Source organism: Hibiscus syriacus, unplaced genomic scaffold (genome assembly GCF_006381635.1).
Source record: "Hibiscus syriacus cultivar Baekdansim isolate YM2019G1 unplaced genomic scaffold, ASM638163v2 tig00013142_pilon, whole genome shotgun sequence".
NCBI lineage: Eukaryota > Viridiplantae > Streptophyta > Magnoliopsida > Malvales > Malvaceae > Hibiscus > Hibiscus syriacus.
The window spans coordinates 302,701-324,567 of NW_024062297.1; positions in this window are offsets into that span (position 1 = coordinate 302,701).

A 21,867-nucleotide genomic window follows, 5' to 3' on the forward strand; every position below is an offset into this window, starting at 1 on the left:
ATCTTAAAAATAAGATTTTTTAGGTTTTATAATAATATATTTAGTATTCGTGATGAATAAAAAATTTCGTCAATAACTAAAAATATTTATATTATTATAAATATTTATTTATATGGATGTCTATTATTAGAATATTATGTATTAAATAGGATTTTGACATCCTTTATTATCATGACTTTGATATACTTTATTATCATGACTTTGATATATATTAGGATTAAAGTTTTATATGGTTGATAACTACCTAAAATGACTTATATTAGACAACTTTATATTTAGGAATTTGCTAAAACTTAGGTTATTTTAGTGAAAACACTTAGGATTGACACAACATTTTATAATACATCATACTTCATCCAATAAACTGAGTTTCTTGTCTATTTTACTTAAGCACTATGTGAGAAACAAAGAGAGACATATAACGTGAACAATCCAACTTTAGTTGATGGTCAAATTAATGGTTAGATTACTGACCAAGGTAATCACGGTGTACAACAAAGAATACATTCAGTATTATTACCACAATACCCTTTTAAAGATCAAAATCAAACGATTCAAGGTCATGCGGTGATCTTAATTAGGCATTGTCAGACATATTGTTCGAATCGCATAATTTAAGCTTAAACTAGTTATATTCTAAATCATTTAATCAATGAGACAATTTAGTGGTTTACCTCCCTTGATTACATTTACGATTATTTTTAAAAGTATATGACTCATTCATACAACAGGGTATGCCTAAGAAAGCTTTAAAGTTAAAGTATTTCATTGTTCTTTGGAAGATAGAGAAAAGGTATGGATCAACTCATTGCCTTCTAGTTCCATTGCAACATTGATATTACATCATTTTACCAACTGGATTATGAAAAATTATATAAGGCGTGGGAAAGATTTAGAGAGTTATTTCTAAAATGTATATTGCATGGTTTTAAAGGTTCGACATAACCCAAAATGTTTTATAATAGATTGAATGCTCACACTCGAATAATTGTCTACACATCTATCAACGAAACATTGTTAGATCATTCTTGTAATGAAGCAATTGACATTTTAGATATGATAGCTAACAATGACTATCAATACCCTAATGTAAGAATTGTTCCCATAATAATGTTAGAGCCATTGAAGTAGATGCAATCACAACATTGATAGCCCAAATATATTCACTAGCTATTATTGTTAAATCAATGAAATAACCATCTAATTTTCACGAGATTAAAGTTGTTACATTGAATTATGTATATTGTGGAGACAACCAACATTTTGAGGAATGCACTCTAGAATCTAAAAATTGGTATACTGTGTGAATAACCAAAACTGAAAAAAAAATTTGTATTTGAAGACCTATAACACTAGATGGAGGTAACGCCTTAACTTTAGTTGGGGTAATTTAAATTTCAATAATGTCACCATAAATTTGAAATAGAATGTCATGAAAAACTCTTGTTTTAATTGGTATCAATTAATACAGTAACAACTTATGTGATATTTTATGCAACGACTGTTATCGACACATCAGTTATGTCATAGCACCAGACGATGCAACTAGGGACAAAACTACATTTTGTCTTGGGGCCACTGTTCCCTTATTTTTTTATTATTAAAAAATATATGGAAAAAATATTAAATTAGGGCTCCAAATTTTAGTTTATTTTGATTTTCCCCCTATTTTTATGGTTATTTTTACTTTGACCCCTCATTTTTTATGATTAATTATACTTTACCCGCTTAAATTGGAATCATGGCTCCGTCTCTAGATGCGACCATAAAACTGAATGCATAATAAGCATGTCTCTAATTCATTATCTACATATTCTGAGGACATGATGAAAGAATATATGTCTCGTAAAAGAACCATCATCCATAGTCAATATGCATTTGTAAGACCCCCAAATTTTGGGTAGTGACCAAATGCAAGTTTTGAAAGTTTTGTAGTTAAAGTATAAATTTAGAAAAGTTTAGGGACCAAAAATATAATTTTTAAAAGTTATATATTTTGGCATCTAAATGAATATTTTTTCTCAAAATTAAGGTTTTTTTGGTAATCAAAATTTTGATTATGGATTTGTATTAAAAGTTGTAAAGCAGTAAAGTTCGGTAAGAAATCGAATAATCGGATCGAACTAAAATTTCACAAAAATTTGAAGTTCTAGAGAAAGGTTGGAGATATTATTTTCATATTTTAAAACAGTGAAAATTAGCAATGATTAGTGGAATTGAAAAGTAGAAAGTCAACTTTAAGTTGGTTCATCTTTGACTATGAGATATTTTAATGGAAGTTATTTCAATGGTATTTGGTAATTATCGTGATTCATCAAGAGTTAAATTAGAATTTATCATTATTAGAGTTTAAAATCCAATTATATTAAAAGGTGACAAGTGTTTTAATTGATAATTACGAAGGAAATTAGATGAAAAAAACAGCTCCTTTCTTCTTGCTCTAGTCGTCAACCTCCATAGCTAAATTGGTAAGATTTTCAAATTGATTTTTGAAGTTTTATGGTTGATTTTTGGACTAAACTGTTAGATAGAGAATTAATCATCTTGAAATTCTCTATCATTTGGTATAAAAATTACATGGAAATCATGCTTAAATGTTAAGATTCATGAATTGGGTGATTGAAGAATATGTTTGATTTTGAAGATTTAATGGAAGATTTTTATGTTATTGAGGTTGTAGATTAATTATAAAGCATGAATGATGATTAAAATCAAGTATAAAAGCTTATGTGGTTTTTTCCATGTTAGGGTATATGAAGAATGATTTAATTTTGATTGAATTTGATGTTAGGATGATTGGAATAACATGAATTTGATGTTTGAAGGTTGAATTCATGCTTGAAATTGAATGAAAATCAAGCCCTATGTTACTAATAATATTCAGCCATAAAAGGAAAAATGTTGGGAAAATGTTAAAATTTTTTCTATGGTATATAATTGATATTAGATGTATTCTATATGCTTTGGAAATCGAATTGGAACAATTTAAAACCTTCAGATAGTAAAAAGGGTTATTTTGCAAGTTTCAAGAATTGTGAGACATTAATGGAAAAATGTGTTAATTAGGGTGTTCAATGTTGAATTTTAATTATGGAATGTCGGATTTTAAGTTATGCTGATGATTTAGGTCAAAGTGAAAATTTGGTAAATTTTTAGGGTGAATTTTAAAGGTCTTGGAAATTTAGGGACTTGAATGTAAGTTTGTAAATGTGAAGGTATTAGTTGGGTAAGAAATTACAATACTGGAAATTATTATAAGACTGCTGATTTTTAAGTTTAAATATTGGTTTGGGATCAAATTATAAGTTTGCTAAAGTTGATGGTTGAATTCGAAAAGACTAAGGAAATTGAGGATTAAATTGCAAGTTTTTAAATGTTGAAGTATTGGATTGAGTAAATTATTTATGTGCTAGAAATTTTAACGTTTGATGTGAAGTAAGTTAATTGGTGAAGGAATATTGTGACTTAAATGCAAGGATTTTTTAAAAGTTGAAGGGTTAATGGTGGAAATGAATATTTATGGATTTGAATGACTATTTTGAGAAGTTTGAAGTTGTGATGGAAATTATGATCTAGTTTTATATAGAGTTAGTATTGATTATGTTTTATAGAATTTATTTTATCGGAATTAAATTATGTTAGTATAATATTATGTAGTTGAAAACGAGGTTATGTATGCGATGTCGTACAAATTACAACAAATCTTGTGATTTTGGTGACTCGAAAGTGAAAGACAAAGCACTTGAGTAAAAGAGTATCGTATTAAAAGTTCAATAGTAAGGCAAAGGTGAGTGCAGTTTATTTATTTAAATATTTTAATTGAGGAAAACTTGCAATGAGTCAACCTCATATTATTTTAAAATATGGATTTTAAAGTATGATTTAATTTTTAGTTGTGGAATATTTCCATAATGCTAAAGGAATTATGATTGTTTTTGGGTATGAAATTACCCAATATGTTTTTATATAATATCTTTTGAAAAGGTATTTCTAAATGATTCTAAAGAATGATCTAAATATTTTTATGAATGGAATACTTCCTTGATGATTTTAGAAAAGTTATTTGAATTATTTTGGGTATGAAATGCCCAAGTTATGATGTTTATGATAATGAATTGAAATTGAATCTGATATGGAAATGTTTATTATTATATGAGTATAATATGTTATGAAAACCCATATTTTGTTGCATTGAGAGTCGTAGGTACACTTGGCATGCTAGGAAGTCGAGTAAAGTTCAAGTTAAGTTATGGTATATTCATGTACATTACGTATGGCACCATTGGAACATATGATATGATTTGTACTTGGAGTGCATCTTATGATGATGATTGGCACCGTGAAGTGCTTAGTGCGCACATTATGTATGACTCACATACCTTGCATTCTCTTATATATACATTGGGCTATAAAAGTAAATATGAAAGTTATGACAAGTATCTGAAAGAAAATAATATCAAAATGAAATGAAAAAGAATATAAAATATTTGTTATATCTGATGTTGATGTAGATTTTGATAAAATAATGAGATGTTGATGTAGTTTTAATGTTTTTATTTAAATAACAATTTTATGTTTTAAAGTATTTTACGATATTTATGTTTTATCTATCCTTAGTTATGTTACTACCTCACTAAGTTTTAGTTAGCACGTGATGATTTTCATGCGTATGTTTGGATAAAGAAACAAACATGAAGTCAGGAGTACTGAGAGCATCTCTTCTTGGAAAATCAAGCCAACCTATAGTATCAGTAAGACATCTTTTACTCATTAGTGGCATGTATGTTATAAATGTCTTGAATGGATTTAGTCGACTAACTTAAAATGGTCTGTAGTAAATATAATTTTAAGGGAAATTAAGTGATTTTAAATTGGACAATATTTTTTGTAGTTTTATATATGTTGGGAAACAATATTGAACTACTTAGTTGTTGCCTAAAATCATATTCAAATGGTAGATGAAAATATTATTTTATTATTTGATGTGATTAATTAAATAATTTAAATTGTTAAACGAAAGATTTTAAATGAAACAAAATTTTAGAGGTTTATGTACAAAGAAAGTTTCATAATGTTAATGTGACATCTTTAACACGTATTTCAAGGCATATATGAGTTATGGGTGTTACAACATCCATCATGTAACACCCCAAATTCTAGGCTAGTAGTTTCGAGTTTACCCGAGAGGTAAGTGGGCCTCGTGAAATTCATAAGTAAAGTCGTTGGGCTTAATTTGGTTTGGATTTGGGGCTAATTAGCCTTAAAATGGGGATTTTAAATTGTAAAAAAAATAAGCAATTTCCCTATTTTGCAAAGATAAGGGTTTTATATTTTATCATATTTCTCTTCTCTTCATTCTCTACTTCTTAATTTCATCTTCTCTAAGAAGCCATAGTTCCAAGGTAAGGTCTTGAACCTTTTTCTTATTTCATTTTCGTTCTTAATCCCCTTGCAATATAGTTTTAAAAAATCAAAGTCTTGGATTATTCCTAGCTAAAGAAAAGTAGGGGTTTTCATCTATATCACCAAGGAGAAGAGTGTGGCTAAGCAAAGAGGTTCATTTTAGGATTCAAACATCAAGGTAGTGTATTTTTAATCCTTTGTAGTATTAAGTTCTCATAAATTTAGAGATTTTCCTAAAGTTTGGTGATTTGAGCATTTTAGGGTTTATCTTTGATTTCTCAAGCAAATCACATTTAGGTGTTAATAACACGCTTTTATGATACCTTAAACAACTTACTTAAGCTTTAGAATAAGTCTAGAAACCATACCAATTCATTTAGGATGATTTTTGAATGATTCTCGAGCCTAAATAAACCTTTTCAAGGTTCGAGTATAGATATTGGGATGAATAGTATCGATGCTGGTTAAATTGGGCTAAAATTCGAGTTTTCAAGAGGAAATATTGATGCTTCCAAGGGGAGTATCGATATTGTATCGATACTCAAGTGACAGTATCAATATTGTGGCCCCATTTTCATAACAAAATGTATTTTTGGTACCGATACTACGAGTATCGATACTACTAGCTTTGGATGGCTATATTTGACCCATTTAAGGCCTATAAGAGCTAAGTACGATCCGTAATAGTAAGACTTAGTCCATGAGGGATACAAATGACCAAGCATAAATAAAAACACTCGTAAGAGCAGGTTAAATCAGGTGTAACCATACTAAGCGTAATACGTCGAAATACCTTTAGTCAAGTATGCATATGGATTATTAAGGACGAGGATCGTTTCAGAGGATATAGCGATGAGCGTTCAGGAGATATCGAAGGAAAGTACGATTGTCGTAGCCGTCTTTCGGGTTGGGCCCGAAATTGGGCTTTGACTTGAATAAAACAAGTTGGAGTCGCCACCGATCATTTTTTAAAAGGGTTGATCAGATACCTTAATCTACCATCTTACATGATTTGCGTTTTACGAGAAATATGTGAGATTCGAGAGTCGGTTACATTCAAGGAAGGATTAGTACCCTTGAACTGCCCTTTTGGTACCATTTTAATTTATTTGTTGTCTTAATTGGGAAAATTAAAGTTTAAATGAAAATTTAAAGACTCGATTCAAATTACTTACCTTTGATTGGTTAAAATTGTCCCTAAAAAGTCAAAGGAATTATTCAATTATGAAATAAAAAAATTAAAATAAAAAAGAATTAATAGAACAATATTAAAAGAAAAAAATAAATTTCAAAATATTAAAACTAAAAAAAATGAATAAAACAAAATAAAAAAGATGTTAATTTAAAAAAAAAAAAAAATATTAAATAAGAAAAGTAAATAAATAAAAATTAAAAGATCAAATTGAACTAAATTGAAATTTATGGATCTAATTAATACTAGAAAATGAGCTGCAAAAAAATGTTAGGGGACTAAATCTCAAAATATAATAAATATAATGAAGGATTAAATTAAATTAATTGAAAATTCATAGGCAAAATTAAGGTGAGTGACCAAAACGAATTACACATCAAAATATAAGGGACTGCAGAAATAATTTAACTATTATCTAATTACAACATAGTCCCTTGGTTATAAATACCCCAAAACACAAAAAAATATCATTTTAAACCAAAACCCCCAAAAAACTCCCCCACTTTCTGAAAATCTCTCAACGTAAGAATTGGTCGGTCGAAGATCGTCTACTCGCCAGTGCTAAATCGCTGCTCCGACTGCTGCCTCATGTGGCCGAAAAAAACCAAACTTCTCCAAAATGTTACCCTCAACACCCTAAACTCGAATCCGAAACCTAAATCCTTGACGCACTCCGATGACTCGAAAGTTAAATGTTCTTGTTGATTTCCTTGTTTTGCTTTCTTGTTTGGCTGTGTATTGGTTGTCGTTTGCTTGTTCATCGATTTTTTGTCAAAAGTTACAAGTATTTTGCTTCAATTTCTTTTCCCCTTTTGTTTTACAATTACATGAATTTATATCTCTGTGAACCTATTATTTTTGGGTTGATTAAGAGTTCTATTTTGATTGAATCATTGATTTGTTTTGTTGTGATTTGTGTTGTTGTTGCTGTTGGAATGAGGACTCTCTAAGAGTTCTCGGGCTGATCGGTGTTTCCCCTGAACGTTCGACGTTAAAACCCTAATAATTGGCCCATCTGGACCATTGGATTGGTTCAGATCCAATAGATTTGGTGCTGCGGTGCGGATGTCATAAGATGAAACCATAACGCGTGTTGGGCTCTTGGCCGAGTCAGGCCGATTTGATGGGTCATCGGGTTGGTTTGCTGGGTCAGGCTTGCCACCCGATTTTGCTGGGTCTGGCCTGCCACTCGGTTGGGCTCTTTCTTTTGGATTTTGACTTGAACATATTTGGACCAAAATAAATTAAATAAATTAAATAAAAAGGAAATAAATAATAATATAATAAAATAATAAAATATAATACATAAAAATTTTATATAATATATATTTTCAAAATATTTTCAAAAATTATATATTACATATATTTTCAAATTGTTTTCAAAAAACTATATATTATATATATTTTCAAAATGTTTCCAGAAACTATATATTATATATATTTTCAAAATATTTTTAAAACTATATATTATATATGTTATGAAAAATTATTTTTCGAAACTATATATTATATATATTAATAAAACCCCAAAGGAAAATGAGTGACTACAACTGCTCTTCTTTGCCCATTATCGTGTGATGAAAATAGGGCAAAGACGAAAATACACAAATTTTCATTCGACATATGGGCTTGGAAACAAGCATGTTCTTGTGGGAGTCGTCGACTTCTGAGTCTGAGATCCAACTCGATGTTGCCGTTGAATCTTTATTAACTACCAACTGTTGTGAAGTTGAGATTTGAAGAAAAAGGATGGCTCCATGTTGTTGCGTCGTGCTGCTGGGTGACTCTTGTGATGTTTTTGAACATGATATCCTTCGTTTTGAAGTTGAAATCGTAGCTCAAAATTGAATCGGAAAGTGGATCCTTGTTGCTACATCGTAGTCAACCTTGGTCCTCTTTTCGATTTAAGGATCTTGGTGTGAAAATTTTGACCATAAAGTAGTCTCTTGCTGCTACCTTATGGTAAATATGTCTTGACAGATAACTCTCCTGATGACCACGAAGCCTAACAACTTTCCAGATGTCACCCCGAAGGTACACTTGCTGGGGTTTAATTTTAGCTGGAACTTTCTTAATATTTGAATGAGCTTTCTCAGATTCTCAACATGTTCATTTTCGGTTTGTGCTTTGACAATCATGTCATCTATATAATCCTCAATTTCTTTGCATCATGTCATGAAACAAAGTTACCATAGCTCTTTGATATGTTACCCCATCATTCTTTAATTCGAAGGGCATCACCTTGTAGCAGAAAGTTCCCTACATTTTGATGAATGTGGTCTTTTCCATGTCTTCAGGATGTATCTTAATCTTGTTATATCCTGAGAATCCGTCCATGAACGAAAAGAAGGCATTCCCTGACAGTATTATCCACTAGAGTGTCTATGTGCGATAGAGGAAAGTTATCTTTGGGACTTACCTTGTTAAGGTCTCTGTAATCGACACACATACGTATTTTCCCATCTTTCTTTGGAACAAACACTATGTTTGCCACCCATTCTGGATACTTGGCCACCTGAAGGAAGCCGACATCGAATTGTTTCTTGACATCTTCCTTGATCTTAAGGAGCCTTTCAGGTCTCATTCTCCTTAGCTTTTGTTGCACTATTTTACATTATGGCTTGATAGGCAGTTTGTGGACTACCATATATGTATCTAGCTCTGACATGTCTTGATATGACCATGTAAACACATCTCTTTATTCTTGAAGTAAGAATATTAGGTTTTATCTAGCTTCAGTCGAGAGAGTTGTGCCAATTTTGACTTCCTTTCTTTTCTCTTCTATACTAGATTCAGGATTTTGATTTTCTCTTCATGTGGCAATATTTGCTTGTTTTCTCTTTCTATAATCTTTAACAATTCGGAATGTAAACTACACTCGTCTTCATTGTCATATTCATCAACTTCCCCAAGACAAACGAATTGTTCAAAACTCACTTCCGGGTCAGTATCATCAGCGCCTGCATTATCATTATCTTTGGACCTGAAGAGAAATGAAACGTGTATATGTGAGAGGAAAATATATCACACGGAATAACCAAAAATTAAATCCAAAGAGAATGAAACGAAGTACTGAATGAAAGAAAATTGAATTCAAAATAAAAGTACTGAATGAAAGAAAATTGAGTCCAAAAGAAATGAAGTAAAAAATGTTTGTCGTGAAAGAAACTACATCTTTTATTAAATTTAAAAAAACATTTATTCACCCTTACGAAAGATCACCTATTGTCTGGGTGTAAGCGAATAGGGATAGTTTGAGTATTACTCTAAAAGAAATTTGAAAACCACACGTAATTTTTCAGCCGTCCAGTTGCTATGCACTGATCCAGGAGGCAATGGGCAGATTCCTGACCTATCTGTATTTTCAGCATTCTCCGTGGTTATATTATTAATATTCCAATCTTTCAAAGTAGCCTCCAAATCTGGTGAGGTGGTCCCAAACTCATAACCACCATATTTAAATGTTTCATAAAGATGTGGAATAACCATGGGTTCCCATTGAAAATCTTTCCCGTTTAATCTGGCCAACCTTCTGCCTCGACCTTTTTAGATTTCCTTCTTCTTCTGTTGTTGACTGGGCTGAAAACCCAGCCTGAACTGGTCTAGCTTTGTTATAAGAAGAACGGGGCTGATCCTTCCTTACAACAGACTCGTGAATCCTTTTCCTGCCTTGGCACCTCTTCCCAAGGTTTGTTTGATCTCCATTTTAGTGCATTCAGAGAGCCGTGGTTTGGAAATCTTTCCTCCTTCAGCCACAAATGTGGCATTGACAAACATTAAGGAGTGGAATGAATATTCTATCGCTTCATCATTTGCTTCTATGTTTGGGGCATCAGTGGTCACAATTGCCACGATATCTTCTTCGACATTAACAATTACAAGAGCCCCGTAAATGACAAACTTGACTTTTTGGTGCAGCGTAGATGGTACTGCTCCAGCTCGATGGATCCAAGGCCTTCCCAAAAGGCAGTTGTAGGAAGGCATGATATACATTACCAAGAATTCAATGTTATAAGTAACAAGTCCGATGGTTAAAGGCATGATATTCATTACCAAGAATTCAATGTTGGAAGTATCCATTGCCAACATTTTCAATGTAACCAAAATCATCACATTAAGGGTTGAACCATTGTCAATTAATACACTCAGTAAGGCGTGCCCCTTACAATGAGTGGTTATGTGTAATGCCTTAGCTCGATCTCTTCCTCCAGACGGAATCTCACCATCTGAAAATGAGATGAGATTATCAGCTTGAATTTTTTAACCAGTCGATCCATCTTGTTGAATGGTATGTCTTGTGGTACATATGTCTAATTTAGGACCTTCAAAAGTGCTTCCCTGTGTGCCTCTAAACTTAGCAGTATTGCCAATATTGAAACTTGTGTCGGCAGGCTATGTAATTGGTCTATTATACTGTACTCACTGTGCTTTAAAAATTTCAGGAACTCTATAGCTTATTCCTCATTTATTGGATGATTTATTTTGAGATATCCCATTTTAAGGGTTCAAGTGGTCTCTGGGGGACTTAGCCTCTTGAAGTAGCATTTCCCCACGGCATGCCCCATTTTGTTGTCATCCTCATTTTTGGTACTTACTTGGCATTCATATTTCCAATGCACTTGCTTGTTGTCTTTGTAGGAAAAAGGTCTGGTGCTATGATCACCACTTTTTCTTGTGTTTTCTTTGTTATCACTTTAGGGTAATTACCAAAGGACAACCCCCGCCATATCCATTTTCGGATGACTCTTCAGACGCACAAACATCTGCTTCTGGAGAGTCTTGGATTTCATCATAGAATTCCAGCTCATTCCTATCCACCATGACCTGGATCAAATCTTTAAACTCCAGGAAATCTTGCACTTTATCTTATTTTTAATTATGGTAACAACAATGATTACCATCTTCACTCCTCGATGTATCAAAATGTGTTGCAAGAAACTCTGTTTTTACCATTTGTCTCCACACCCAAGCCAAATGAGACTTTATTTCAGAAATATCAGTCTTAACTTTCCTGTCTTTATCTGTAGTAACTGCATTAATCCCATCCTCTTGATGGTTAGGCAAAGAATTTTGTGCAACATTCAGTGCTCCTAAGTCGAAGTGGATCCAATTCTTGTTATGCATTCTTTGCATGATCCTCTTGAATGCGAGGAAATTCTCAATAGTTTACCCCGACACACTACTATGATATTTGCAGTGGGTGTTTTTATCATACCATATGGGGTATAGGGGTTTCATAAGTTCCACTGGGTATGGTGACACTACATGAGTGTCAAAGAGTTGTTGATACAATTCCTTGTGTGTCATGGGAATAAGATCGAAATACTTTTTTTATCTTTCTTTCCAAGGTTCCCTCAGATTTTGACTAGAAGTACCTGATGGTACAGTTGTAGTTATTTTTGATTTGGAGATTGTAATACCTTTATTGGCGTTGTAGGTGTTGTTTTTATTAATCTCTTCCTCTTTCTTCTTAATAGGAGGTTTCTTGCTTGATTCCCCTCCTTCGATCTTACCTTTTTTTATGGCCATTTCAATTATTTCCCCAGACATAACTAAGTTAGAGAAATTTCCTGATGTGATAGTAACAAGGTGCCCGAAGTAAGGAGTCTTCATGGTTTTCATGAAGAGCTTTCTGGTTTCCTTTTCATATAAGGGTGGATGAACTTGCACAGCTAAATCCTTCCATCTCTGTGCATATTGTTTGAAGCTCTCATTATGTTTTTTCTCAATGCTTTGTAACACGACTTGTTAAATGTTTGTACTGTTCCAAGAATGAATTGGCTAGATCTTTCTAAGTCTTGATATGAGATTGATTCAACTGATTGTACCATCGGATGAATGAGCCATACATACTTTCTTTGAAGCAATGAATCATGAGCTGATCATTTCCTACATATCCTGTCATTTTCTGACATAACATGGTAATGTGAGCTTAAGGGAAACTGTTCCCATCAAATTTCTCAAATTCGGGGACTTTGAATTTTGTTGGGAGTACCAAACCCAGGACTAAACTCAGCTCTAGAACATTGACTCCATAATAATTATGGTCCCTCTTAATCACCTTCATTTGGTCCTCTAGCAATTTGATGTTTATTCCATTTTCTTTGCCTTGTCTTCTTCATCAAAATATGGTATAAGGTAATCATCCAGATTATTCTTAGGGTTAGATACATAAGTCTATACCTTTACAGTAAATGAGGCTTTCGCTTTTACAGTGGATAAGTCCCCTTGTTGCCCTGGTAAGATTCCAGGTGAGATAACCACTTGTGGGGTGGGTGGCATAGCTACCCCTTCAGATAACCCTGTCCCGGGTGCGCTTGCCTGATTCAAGCCAGATAACCTGGCAATAATTTGATAAACCAAAGACTTGGCTTTTAATGAATGTTTCCAGAGTACTTTGGTTATTATGGCTTATCTTTTATTCTAACTCCCTCTGCAACCTTAACATGTTCTTTTCGAGTTGAGCAATTTTGGCTTCCATTTGTCTTTTCTTTGTGCGGGTGTTGTAAGGATGTGTGTGTCCAAGGCTTGTGGAGGTATAACCGATGCATGTTCCCTCTTCTAATAAGACATTTTCTGTTAGTTAATGTGAACGTAAAAACATGGAAAATAAAAAATGAAATGCATGATATGAAAATAATGCATGATGCATTAGAATTTGTTGAGTTAATCGATCAATGGAATCAGCCAAGAGGGGGTGAATTGGCAATAAAAATTTTGGTGGAAGCTTTTGCAGAAAATTGAAAGTAATTGCACAACGATTTACAGTGGTTCAACTTTCTCAACAAAGTCTACGTCCACTACCTTAGCTTCCACACTAAGGATTTTCCAACAAATTCACTAATTTGTTCTTTCTTTTGAGGCCAAAGAGATAACCTTACAACTCCCTCAAGAATTATACCCCAATTATTGAGAACACTCTTTCTCAAAGAGAAGATTACAATTTTCGCAAACTTACAAGAAATCCTCACAAGGTAAGATGTTTTCACAATTCTAGAACAAAGAAAGAACACTCAAGAATAAATATAATTGAGCATAATAAGTGTTCTTGAAAGAAAAAGGAACACTGAATGAAAAATAGGCTTGAAATGCTCAAACTTGAGGTTTGATGCTTTCTCTTTGATTCTCTCTTGATTCTAGTTGATTGTTGTTTCTTGTTATTGATCAATGGCTTCTAAGCTTGTTTAAATACACCTTGAATCACTTCTGAACGTTGGGGATCATTAAGAAGTTTATTGGAGCCGTTTAAGTGTGAAAACAATTAATATTTCTGCTTGGAGCGTGGGGGGAATCGGTACCCCCTCTTGGGGAATCGATTCCCTAAGTGTAAATTTCAAATATTTCGACCGTTGATCAGGGGGAATTGGTACCCCCTTGGGGGGGAATCGGTTCCCTCCGAGCATACTGGAATTTCTCGGAGCCAAACCATTCAGGGGGAATCGGTACCCCCTTGGGGGGGAATCGGTTCCCTCTGGACATTCTGGAAGTTTTGGCTTTGAAATGGTTCGAAATACTTTGTAAAATTATTTTGAAATTATTTTAAGATTAAAACTTAATTTTACACTTGAGTAAGGATTAAAAATGACTTTTGAAAGATTTGGAGTAATATTTTGATATTCGAATAATTATATCAAATATAGTTAGAAAATCTTTAGAAAAATCTTAAAATTCATTTATCTTAATTTGTTATATCGAAATATCAAAATGTATTCAACATTCTCCCCCTTTTTGATAAAAAAAATTATGGTAATTTTAAGATTTTGAAATCAAGTTTTGAAATTACTCCCCCTTACTCTAACACTACTCCTCTTTAAAACGCTTTTAACATTTCTCCCCCTTTTTGTTAAATCAAAAAGACTCGTAAAAGATTTTAAACAAGGTTCTGAAATCATTTAGCAAATTGATTAATATATATATATCTTAAGCTGCTAAGATCACAATCAAGAGAAATGTTAGCCATTAGTTTCATAATCAATATTCATAAACAATGTGACATGGCAAAATTGGTCATGTAGCTATCATGATGTAAATGATGCAATAATGAATAAATTTAACCACACCAAATATATAGAAATATATGTTCAAACCATCTATAAATCCAAACAAATTCAAAGTCAATCAATCCACAAATTCAAAATATTCAAAATGTTAAAATAATAAGCTTTAAGTTCAAAGTACTAAAGCATAACACAAAATCAAGCATCCGTAGGAGGATCGGGAGGAGGAAAATGAGCTCACATAGCGGCCATCTCATGTGAGAGTGCATCAATGCGTTCATTCATTGAAGCGTTGTTTGTGCGCATCTCCCGGAGAATTTCCAATTGTTGAGCTCCCATTGTGGATAAATGAGATTCTATGGAAGTGAAGCGAGAATCCATGGAAGCATATCGGAAATCGAATGTCTCCATAAAGGATCGAAAGTATGGAGGCATTTGATCCTCTAGCTGTGCTTCTTTCTCTGCTCGTGCTTGTTCCTCGTGCTGTTCTGGTTCATCGTCGGAGTCGTCAACTTCATGCGGTTGCTTACCGGTACGAACCCAAAGACCAGTTTCTTCATTGATCTTCCATCCCGATTTAGTTAAAGAGAATATATTGATTTAGGTTTTGAGGGGAAAGGAAGCATCAAGACCAACTCTAATCCCAACCTTCTTAAACAGATTACTAAGAATACAACCGTAAACTAAAGAAGAACACAGTTTCTTATTGGGAATAAGATTTACGGTTTCGACAAGTTCAAAAAAAATAATCTATGGAAGGTTAATTTTGTGATTATTTTGGATACAATGAAGCCAAAATAGATCTAAGGCTCTAAGAGTAGAGTAACGGCCTCCGGATGGTCGAAACCACCAAGAGATCATTAGGTGAAGAAAACGGTCATGAAGGTCTAGAACACTTGCACTATCCCTTCGCTTATATTGAGATCCTACCGTAAGTTTTTCATTTTCTAACCCTTCATTATCTAATCCTAATGCTTTGGCAATGGATTCCGAGTCAAGATGAAAGAATCGTCCTAGAAGATAGGATCGGATCCCTACGGTTAAGGTTTTCTCTCGGTTTTTAATGCAAACAACATTAGAGTAGAAGATACGAACAAGTTGATGGTAGAAAATAGGTTCAAGCTCAAAGAGTTTGTCAAATTTCCACTCAAGAAGAGTAGGAAGATGATGAAAATTGATGTCTAGCATGGTCATGTTTAGATCATCGGGATTAAGAATAGGAATTTGTGGGATAGGTGGAGGATTTGGAGGTGAGTTTGGAGGTTGGCTAGAACGACTAGAGGAGGCCCTAGAACGTTTATGAGACATAGTTTAAGATAATCGGAATGGAAAGATAACCTGCATTTTTAAAAACATATGTATGCAAAATAATCAATCCCAAAACTCAATTGAGTCCTCAATATTTCAAGGTTCTCTAAACCAATCCTAATGGGCAAAGTTTTTGAAAAACTTATTGAAAAATAAGGTTTTGAAAATCAATATATGTATAGTTTTCATAACAACAACGTAATTCAATCAAAACACAATAATTTGAATTTTTTTATTTCAAAAATTTCAAAGAATTTTGGAAAATTCTTGTGTTTTTGATGAAATTAGTTGTAAAATCTAGTTTCTAATCACTAAATAATCAATGCCCGATCTAAAGTTCAACCTAGAACTAATTAAAACTAGTTCTAAAATCAAAAATTGATGAAAGAGAGGTTTTAAAAAAATACCTTGAAGAATTTCAGATTTGAGTGAAATTAGATGAAGTTTGCACGTTTTTGATGATTCGAACAGGTTTAGGAGATGATATTTGAATAGAATTCTGATTAAAAACGTTTTTTGATGAAATATGGAGATTTGAGAGATAGAGAGAGTGATAGGTGACAAAGGAAGAAAAAGAAGAGGGCTTGAGCAAAAAGGGGTTCTACCCGTGTTATATCCAGAACCTCCATGGGGTATCGATTCCCCTACAGGGGGAATCGGTTCCCCTTCAAAGGGGGAATCGGTTCCACTTCAAGGGGGTATCGATTCCCTCTATACTAAAATGCTAAAATCTGATTTTTAAATACTCAAAATGCTAAATTAATTTTCTCTAGTGGTATTGGCAACTCATATATTGAAAATTAATCATGTTCAATCAATCAAATTTATCATTAAAAATTATTTGAACATAAAGTTAATTTTCACCAAAAATCATAAACTCCCCCTGACTAAAAACAATGAATTAAAAACAATTACTATTATATACATTTTTCATTTATTCTTAAAAGTGCTAAAATTATTTTAAACACTAAGTGAAGATAGGTTGGTCAAACATAATTCTCTCCTAACTATCCAAAATCTTTCCTTGTCTAAAGGCTTTGTAAAGATATCCGCTAATTGATGCAAAGTATCAACAAATTCTAGAACTACATCTTCCTTAGTGACATGGTCTCTAATGAAGTGATGTCTTATTTCAATGTGCTTAGTCCTAAAGTGTTGGATGGGATTTTTAGTGAGACAAATAGAACTAGTATTGTCACACTTGATAGGAATAGTACCTACTTCAATTCCATAATCAAAAAGTTATTGTTTCATCCATAAAACTTGTGCACAACAACTACCGGTTGAAATGTATTCCGCTTCAGTGGTAGATAATGCAACACAATTTTGTTTCTTTGAAAACCAAGAAATCAACATATTTCCAAGGAATTGGCAAGTATCGGAGGTGCTTTTCCTATCTAATTTGTATCCTCCATAATCCGTATCAGAAAAGAAATGCAAGCTAAAGCTAGAGTCTCTAGGATACTAAAGTCCTAAACTAGGAGTGTCCTTAAGGTATCTAAAGATTCTCTTAACAGCTAGTAAATGTGATTCCTTAGGGCATGATTGAAATATAGCACATAAGCAAACACTAAACATAATGTCCGGTCTACTTGCTGTTTGATAAAGTAAAGATCCAATCATTGACCTATATAATTTAACATCTACACATTTACCTCCTTCATCTAAGTCAAGCTTTGTTGAAGAGCTCATTGGAGTGTCATGAGGCTTGTCATTTTCTAGTCCAAATTTCTTGAGCATATCTTTGACATACTTAGCTTGATTGATGAAGATGCCATCTTTTCTTTGCTTGATTTGGAGTCTCAAGAAAAATGAGAGCTCCCCCATCATGCTCATTTCGAATTCGCTTTGCATTAGCTTAGAAAATTCTTGGCAAAGAACATCATTAGTAGAACCAAATATTATATCATCAACATAAATTTGAACTGCTAATAAATCTTTACCTTTATGCTTTAAAAACAATGTAGTGTCAACCTTCCCTTTTGAAAAACCTTTTTCAATTAAAAAGTTTAACAATCTTTTATACCAAGCTCTAGGAGCTTGTTTTAAACCATAAAGTGCTTTTGTCAATTTAAGAACATGATCCAAAAATTTTGAATGTTCAAAACCTGGATGTTGTTCCACATACACTTCTTCTTTTATAAAACCATTTAAAAATGCACTTTTAACATCCATTTGATATAATTTAAATTCATGAAAACATGCAAATGCTAATAACATTCTAATTGCTTCCATCGTAGCTACATGAGTGTATTTTCATCATAGTCTATGCCCTCTTCTTGAGTATACCCTTGAGCAACAAGTCTAGCCTTGTTTCTCACTATATTACCACTCTCATCAAGCTTATTCCTAAATACCCATCTAGTACCTACAGTAGATTTATTACTAGGCCTTTCAACTAATGTCCATACTTTACTTCTCTCAAATTGATTTAACTCTTCTTGCATAGCCATATTACAATGTTCATCTTTTAACGCTTCTTTAATATTCTTAGGCTCTATGCATGAGATAAATACAACATAATTACAAATATTTCTAAGAGAAGATCGAGTTGTTACCCCTTTGGATGGATCACCTATAATCTCACCATCCTTGACATAGTTGTACTCTCTTGGATAAGATACTTCCCTTTCTTCAATGGTTGGATTCTCGAGAGAATCATGAGTTTCCTCATCTTTCATTTCTTCCTTTGATGATGATTCTCCAACGTCATGTCTAACGTCATTTGTAGTTATAATACCTACATCATCATTCAAACAAGAATCCTTCCTCGGAAGGAGATTATCATAAAAAACATGTATAGACTCTTCTACAACCAAAGTTCTTTTATTAAATACTCGATAAGCTTTAAAATTTAAGGAATAACCCAGAAAAATTCCTTCATCACTTTTAGCATCAAATTTGCCAAGATTGTCTTTACCGTTGTTTAAAACAAAACACTTGCATCCAAAAGGATGAAAATAACTAATGTTAGGCTTTTTATTTTTGAAAAGTTCATATGAAGTTTTCTTTAAAATAGGCCTAATCATTACTCGATTAATAACATAACAAGCGATATTTTGGCTTCCGCCCAAAAATACTTTGGCAGATTGTTTTCACAAAGCATGGTTCTATCCATTTCTTATAAAGTTCAATTTTTCCTTTCAACAACTCCATTTTGTTGAGGGGTTCTAGGTGCTGAAAAATTATGGCTAATACCATTAGAATTACAAAACTCAGTAAATCCAAGATTTTCAAACTCAGTTCCATGATCACTCCTAACACTAGTTATAGAGTAACCTTTTTCGTTTTGGATTACTTTTAAAAACGTGATGAATTTTTCTAATGCTTCATCTTTAGTACTTAAGAATAGATCCCAAGTATATCTAGAATAGTCATCTACCAAGACAAATGCATATTGTTTTCCACCCAAGCTAGTAGTTCTAGATGGCCCAAAAAGATCTAAGTGGATCAATTGTAATACTCTACTAGTTGACACATCATTAATGGATTTAAAAGAAACTCGCTTTTGTTTTCCTTTAGCACAAGCATCACAGATTTTATCATTATCAAATTTTAGTTTAGGCAGCCCTCGAACCAATTCTCCTTGAACTAACCTTTATAAAACACTCATACTAGCATGTCCTAGTCTCCTATTCCATAACCACTATCATGCTCATCCTTAGCAACTAGGCATAAATTAGTTATTTCTATAGAGTCTAAATGCACCATGTATATGTTTCCTATTCTATGACCAACAAGCATAATCCTATTAGATGCAATGTCAATGACTTTACAACCATTAGTTTCAAATATGACATTAAATCCCTTATCACATAATTGACTAATACTCAAGAGATTATGCTTTAATCCGTTCACATATAACACATTTTTAATTTGTATGGGATGGTATTACCTATTGCACCTATACCTTCAATGTGACATTTTGAATTATCACCAAAAGTCACTTCTCCTCCATTTTTGGCGTTAAGATCTATGAACTGGCTTTTGTCTCCGGTCATATGTCTTGAGCATCCACTATCAAGGTACCATGAATTTGAATTTGTTTCCCGTGACTTATAGCAATGCTCCTTTCCCTACAAACATAGATTAATTTTTGATTTTTGGTACCCAAATTCTTTTGGGTCCATATTCATTAGTTTCTAAAATCCTTGTCCCCTTTGGTATCCTTTTATGAAGGACATCCTTATCTTTAGTAGTAATGAATTCTTTAGGAACCCATATACTCCTAACAATTTTACCATTCAAGGTTTGTTGAGGACTTCTATGATTGTAGCTTCTAAAACTTTTCTTAATAAAGTTGGATTTTGAATTCTCACCTTTTTCAAAACTTTTTGTTCCAACCTTATTAAAAGAAGTTTTAAGATCATCAATCTTCTTTTGATGATCATCATGAACTTTTGAAACTAAGTTATGCAAATTGGCATTTTTCTTTTCAAAATCATTAATTTTGATTTGCAATTCTTTGATCTTACTTTCAAGCTCATTATTGGTCTTGGATATAAGACTATTTTCGTTTTTCAATTTTGAAATATCATTTTTGTATTTTGAAAATAGAGTCTTATAATCTGAAGCCAACCCATTATAATCATCTAATAACTCATCATAAGATAATTCATCCAAATCGAATGAGTTAGAGGTTACCTTAGAATCTTCCCCGATAGCCATCAAGCACAAGTTTGCAACTTGTTGTTCCTCTTCATCGGAACCTTCTTCATCGCTCCATGTAGCTACATGAGCGTTGTTCTTCTTTTTATATTGACCATTTTTCTTCAATTGTGGGCAATCATATTTGACATGCCCTGACTTTTTGAATTCATAGCAAATGATCGGGTCTTTCTCCTTCGATTCAGTTTTGAAGCCTTCAAGATGTTTGAATTTTCTTCCTCGGTTGGGCATCATCAACTTTATGAATCTTTTGGAAAATAATGTCATTTCCTCGTCATCATCATTGTCATTCGAATCACTCTTATCTTTTGTGGATTTGAGAGTATCTCTAATGTTTTTCTTCTTCTCCTTCTCCTTTGGTGTCTCGTCAATCTTATCGAGGTTCACTTCATCTTCAAGCATCATTTCATGAGTGAGAAGGGAACCGATTAGTTCTTCAAGAGATAAGGATGTTATATCCTTAGACTCGATGATTGTCGTCTTCTTTGATTACCACGATTTTGGAAGGGAGTAGACTAACTTCCTCACAAGCTTTTCATTTGAAATGATCTCTCCATATGATTTGAGACCATTGACAATCGTTGAGAATCTATCCGTCGTAGCTTTTATATCTTTATTAGGTTTCATCCTGAAATTTTCATAGCTATGCGTTAGAATACTAATTTTAGATTTCTTTACCTCATCGGTACCTTCATGAGTGACTTGAATTTTGTCCATATTTCTTTGATGGTTGTACAAGATGAAACTCTTCCGTATTCATCTGGTCCAAGAGCACAAAATATGATATGGATAGCTTTGGAGTTGAGCTGGAACATTCTTGTCTCTCCTTCACTCCACAATCTTGGATGAGCGAGAGGCTTGATGTATCCTTCTTCTATGACATTCCATGCTCCCATGTCACTTTCTTGAATGAAGTACATCATCCTATTCTTCCAATAGGCATAGTTAGCTCCATTGAAGAAAGGAGGCTTATTGGCGAGCATTGAATCGAGACCAGAGTCGAAATTTGAAGTGGAGGCCATTGATGACTTTGATTATCGATGTAACTCTTCCCGAATTGACTCAAGAGGCGATTAAACCTTCAAATGAGTTAGGCTCTGATGCCAATTGTTGAGTTAATCGATCGATAGAATCGGCCAAGAGGGGGTGAATTGGCAATTAAAATTTTGGTGGAAGTTTTTGCAGAAAATTGAAAGTAATTGCACAGCGATTTACAATGGTTCGACTTTCTCAACAAAGTCTATGTCCACTACCTTAGCTATCCACACTAAGGATTTTCCAACAAATTCACTAATTTGT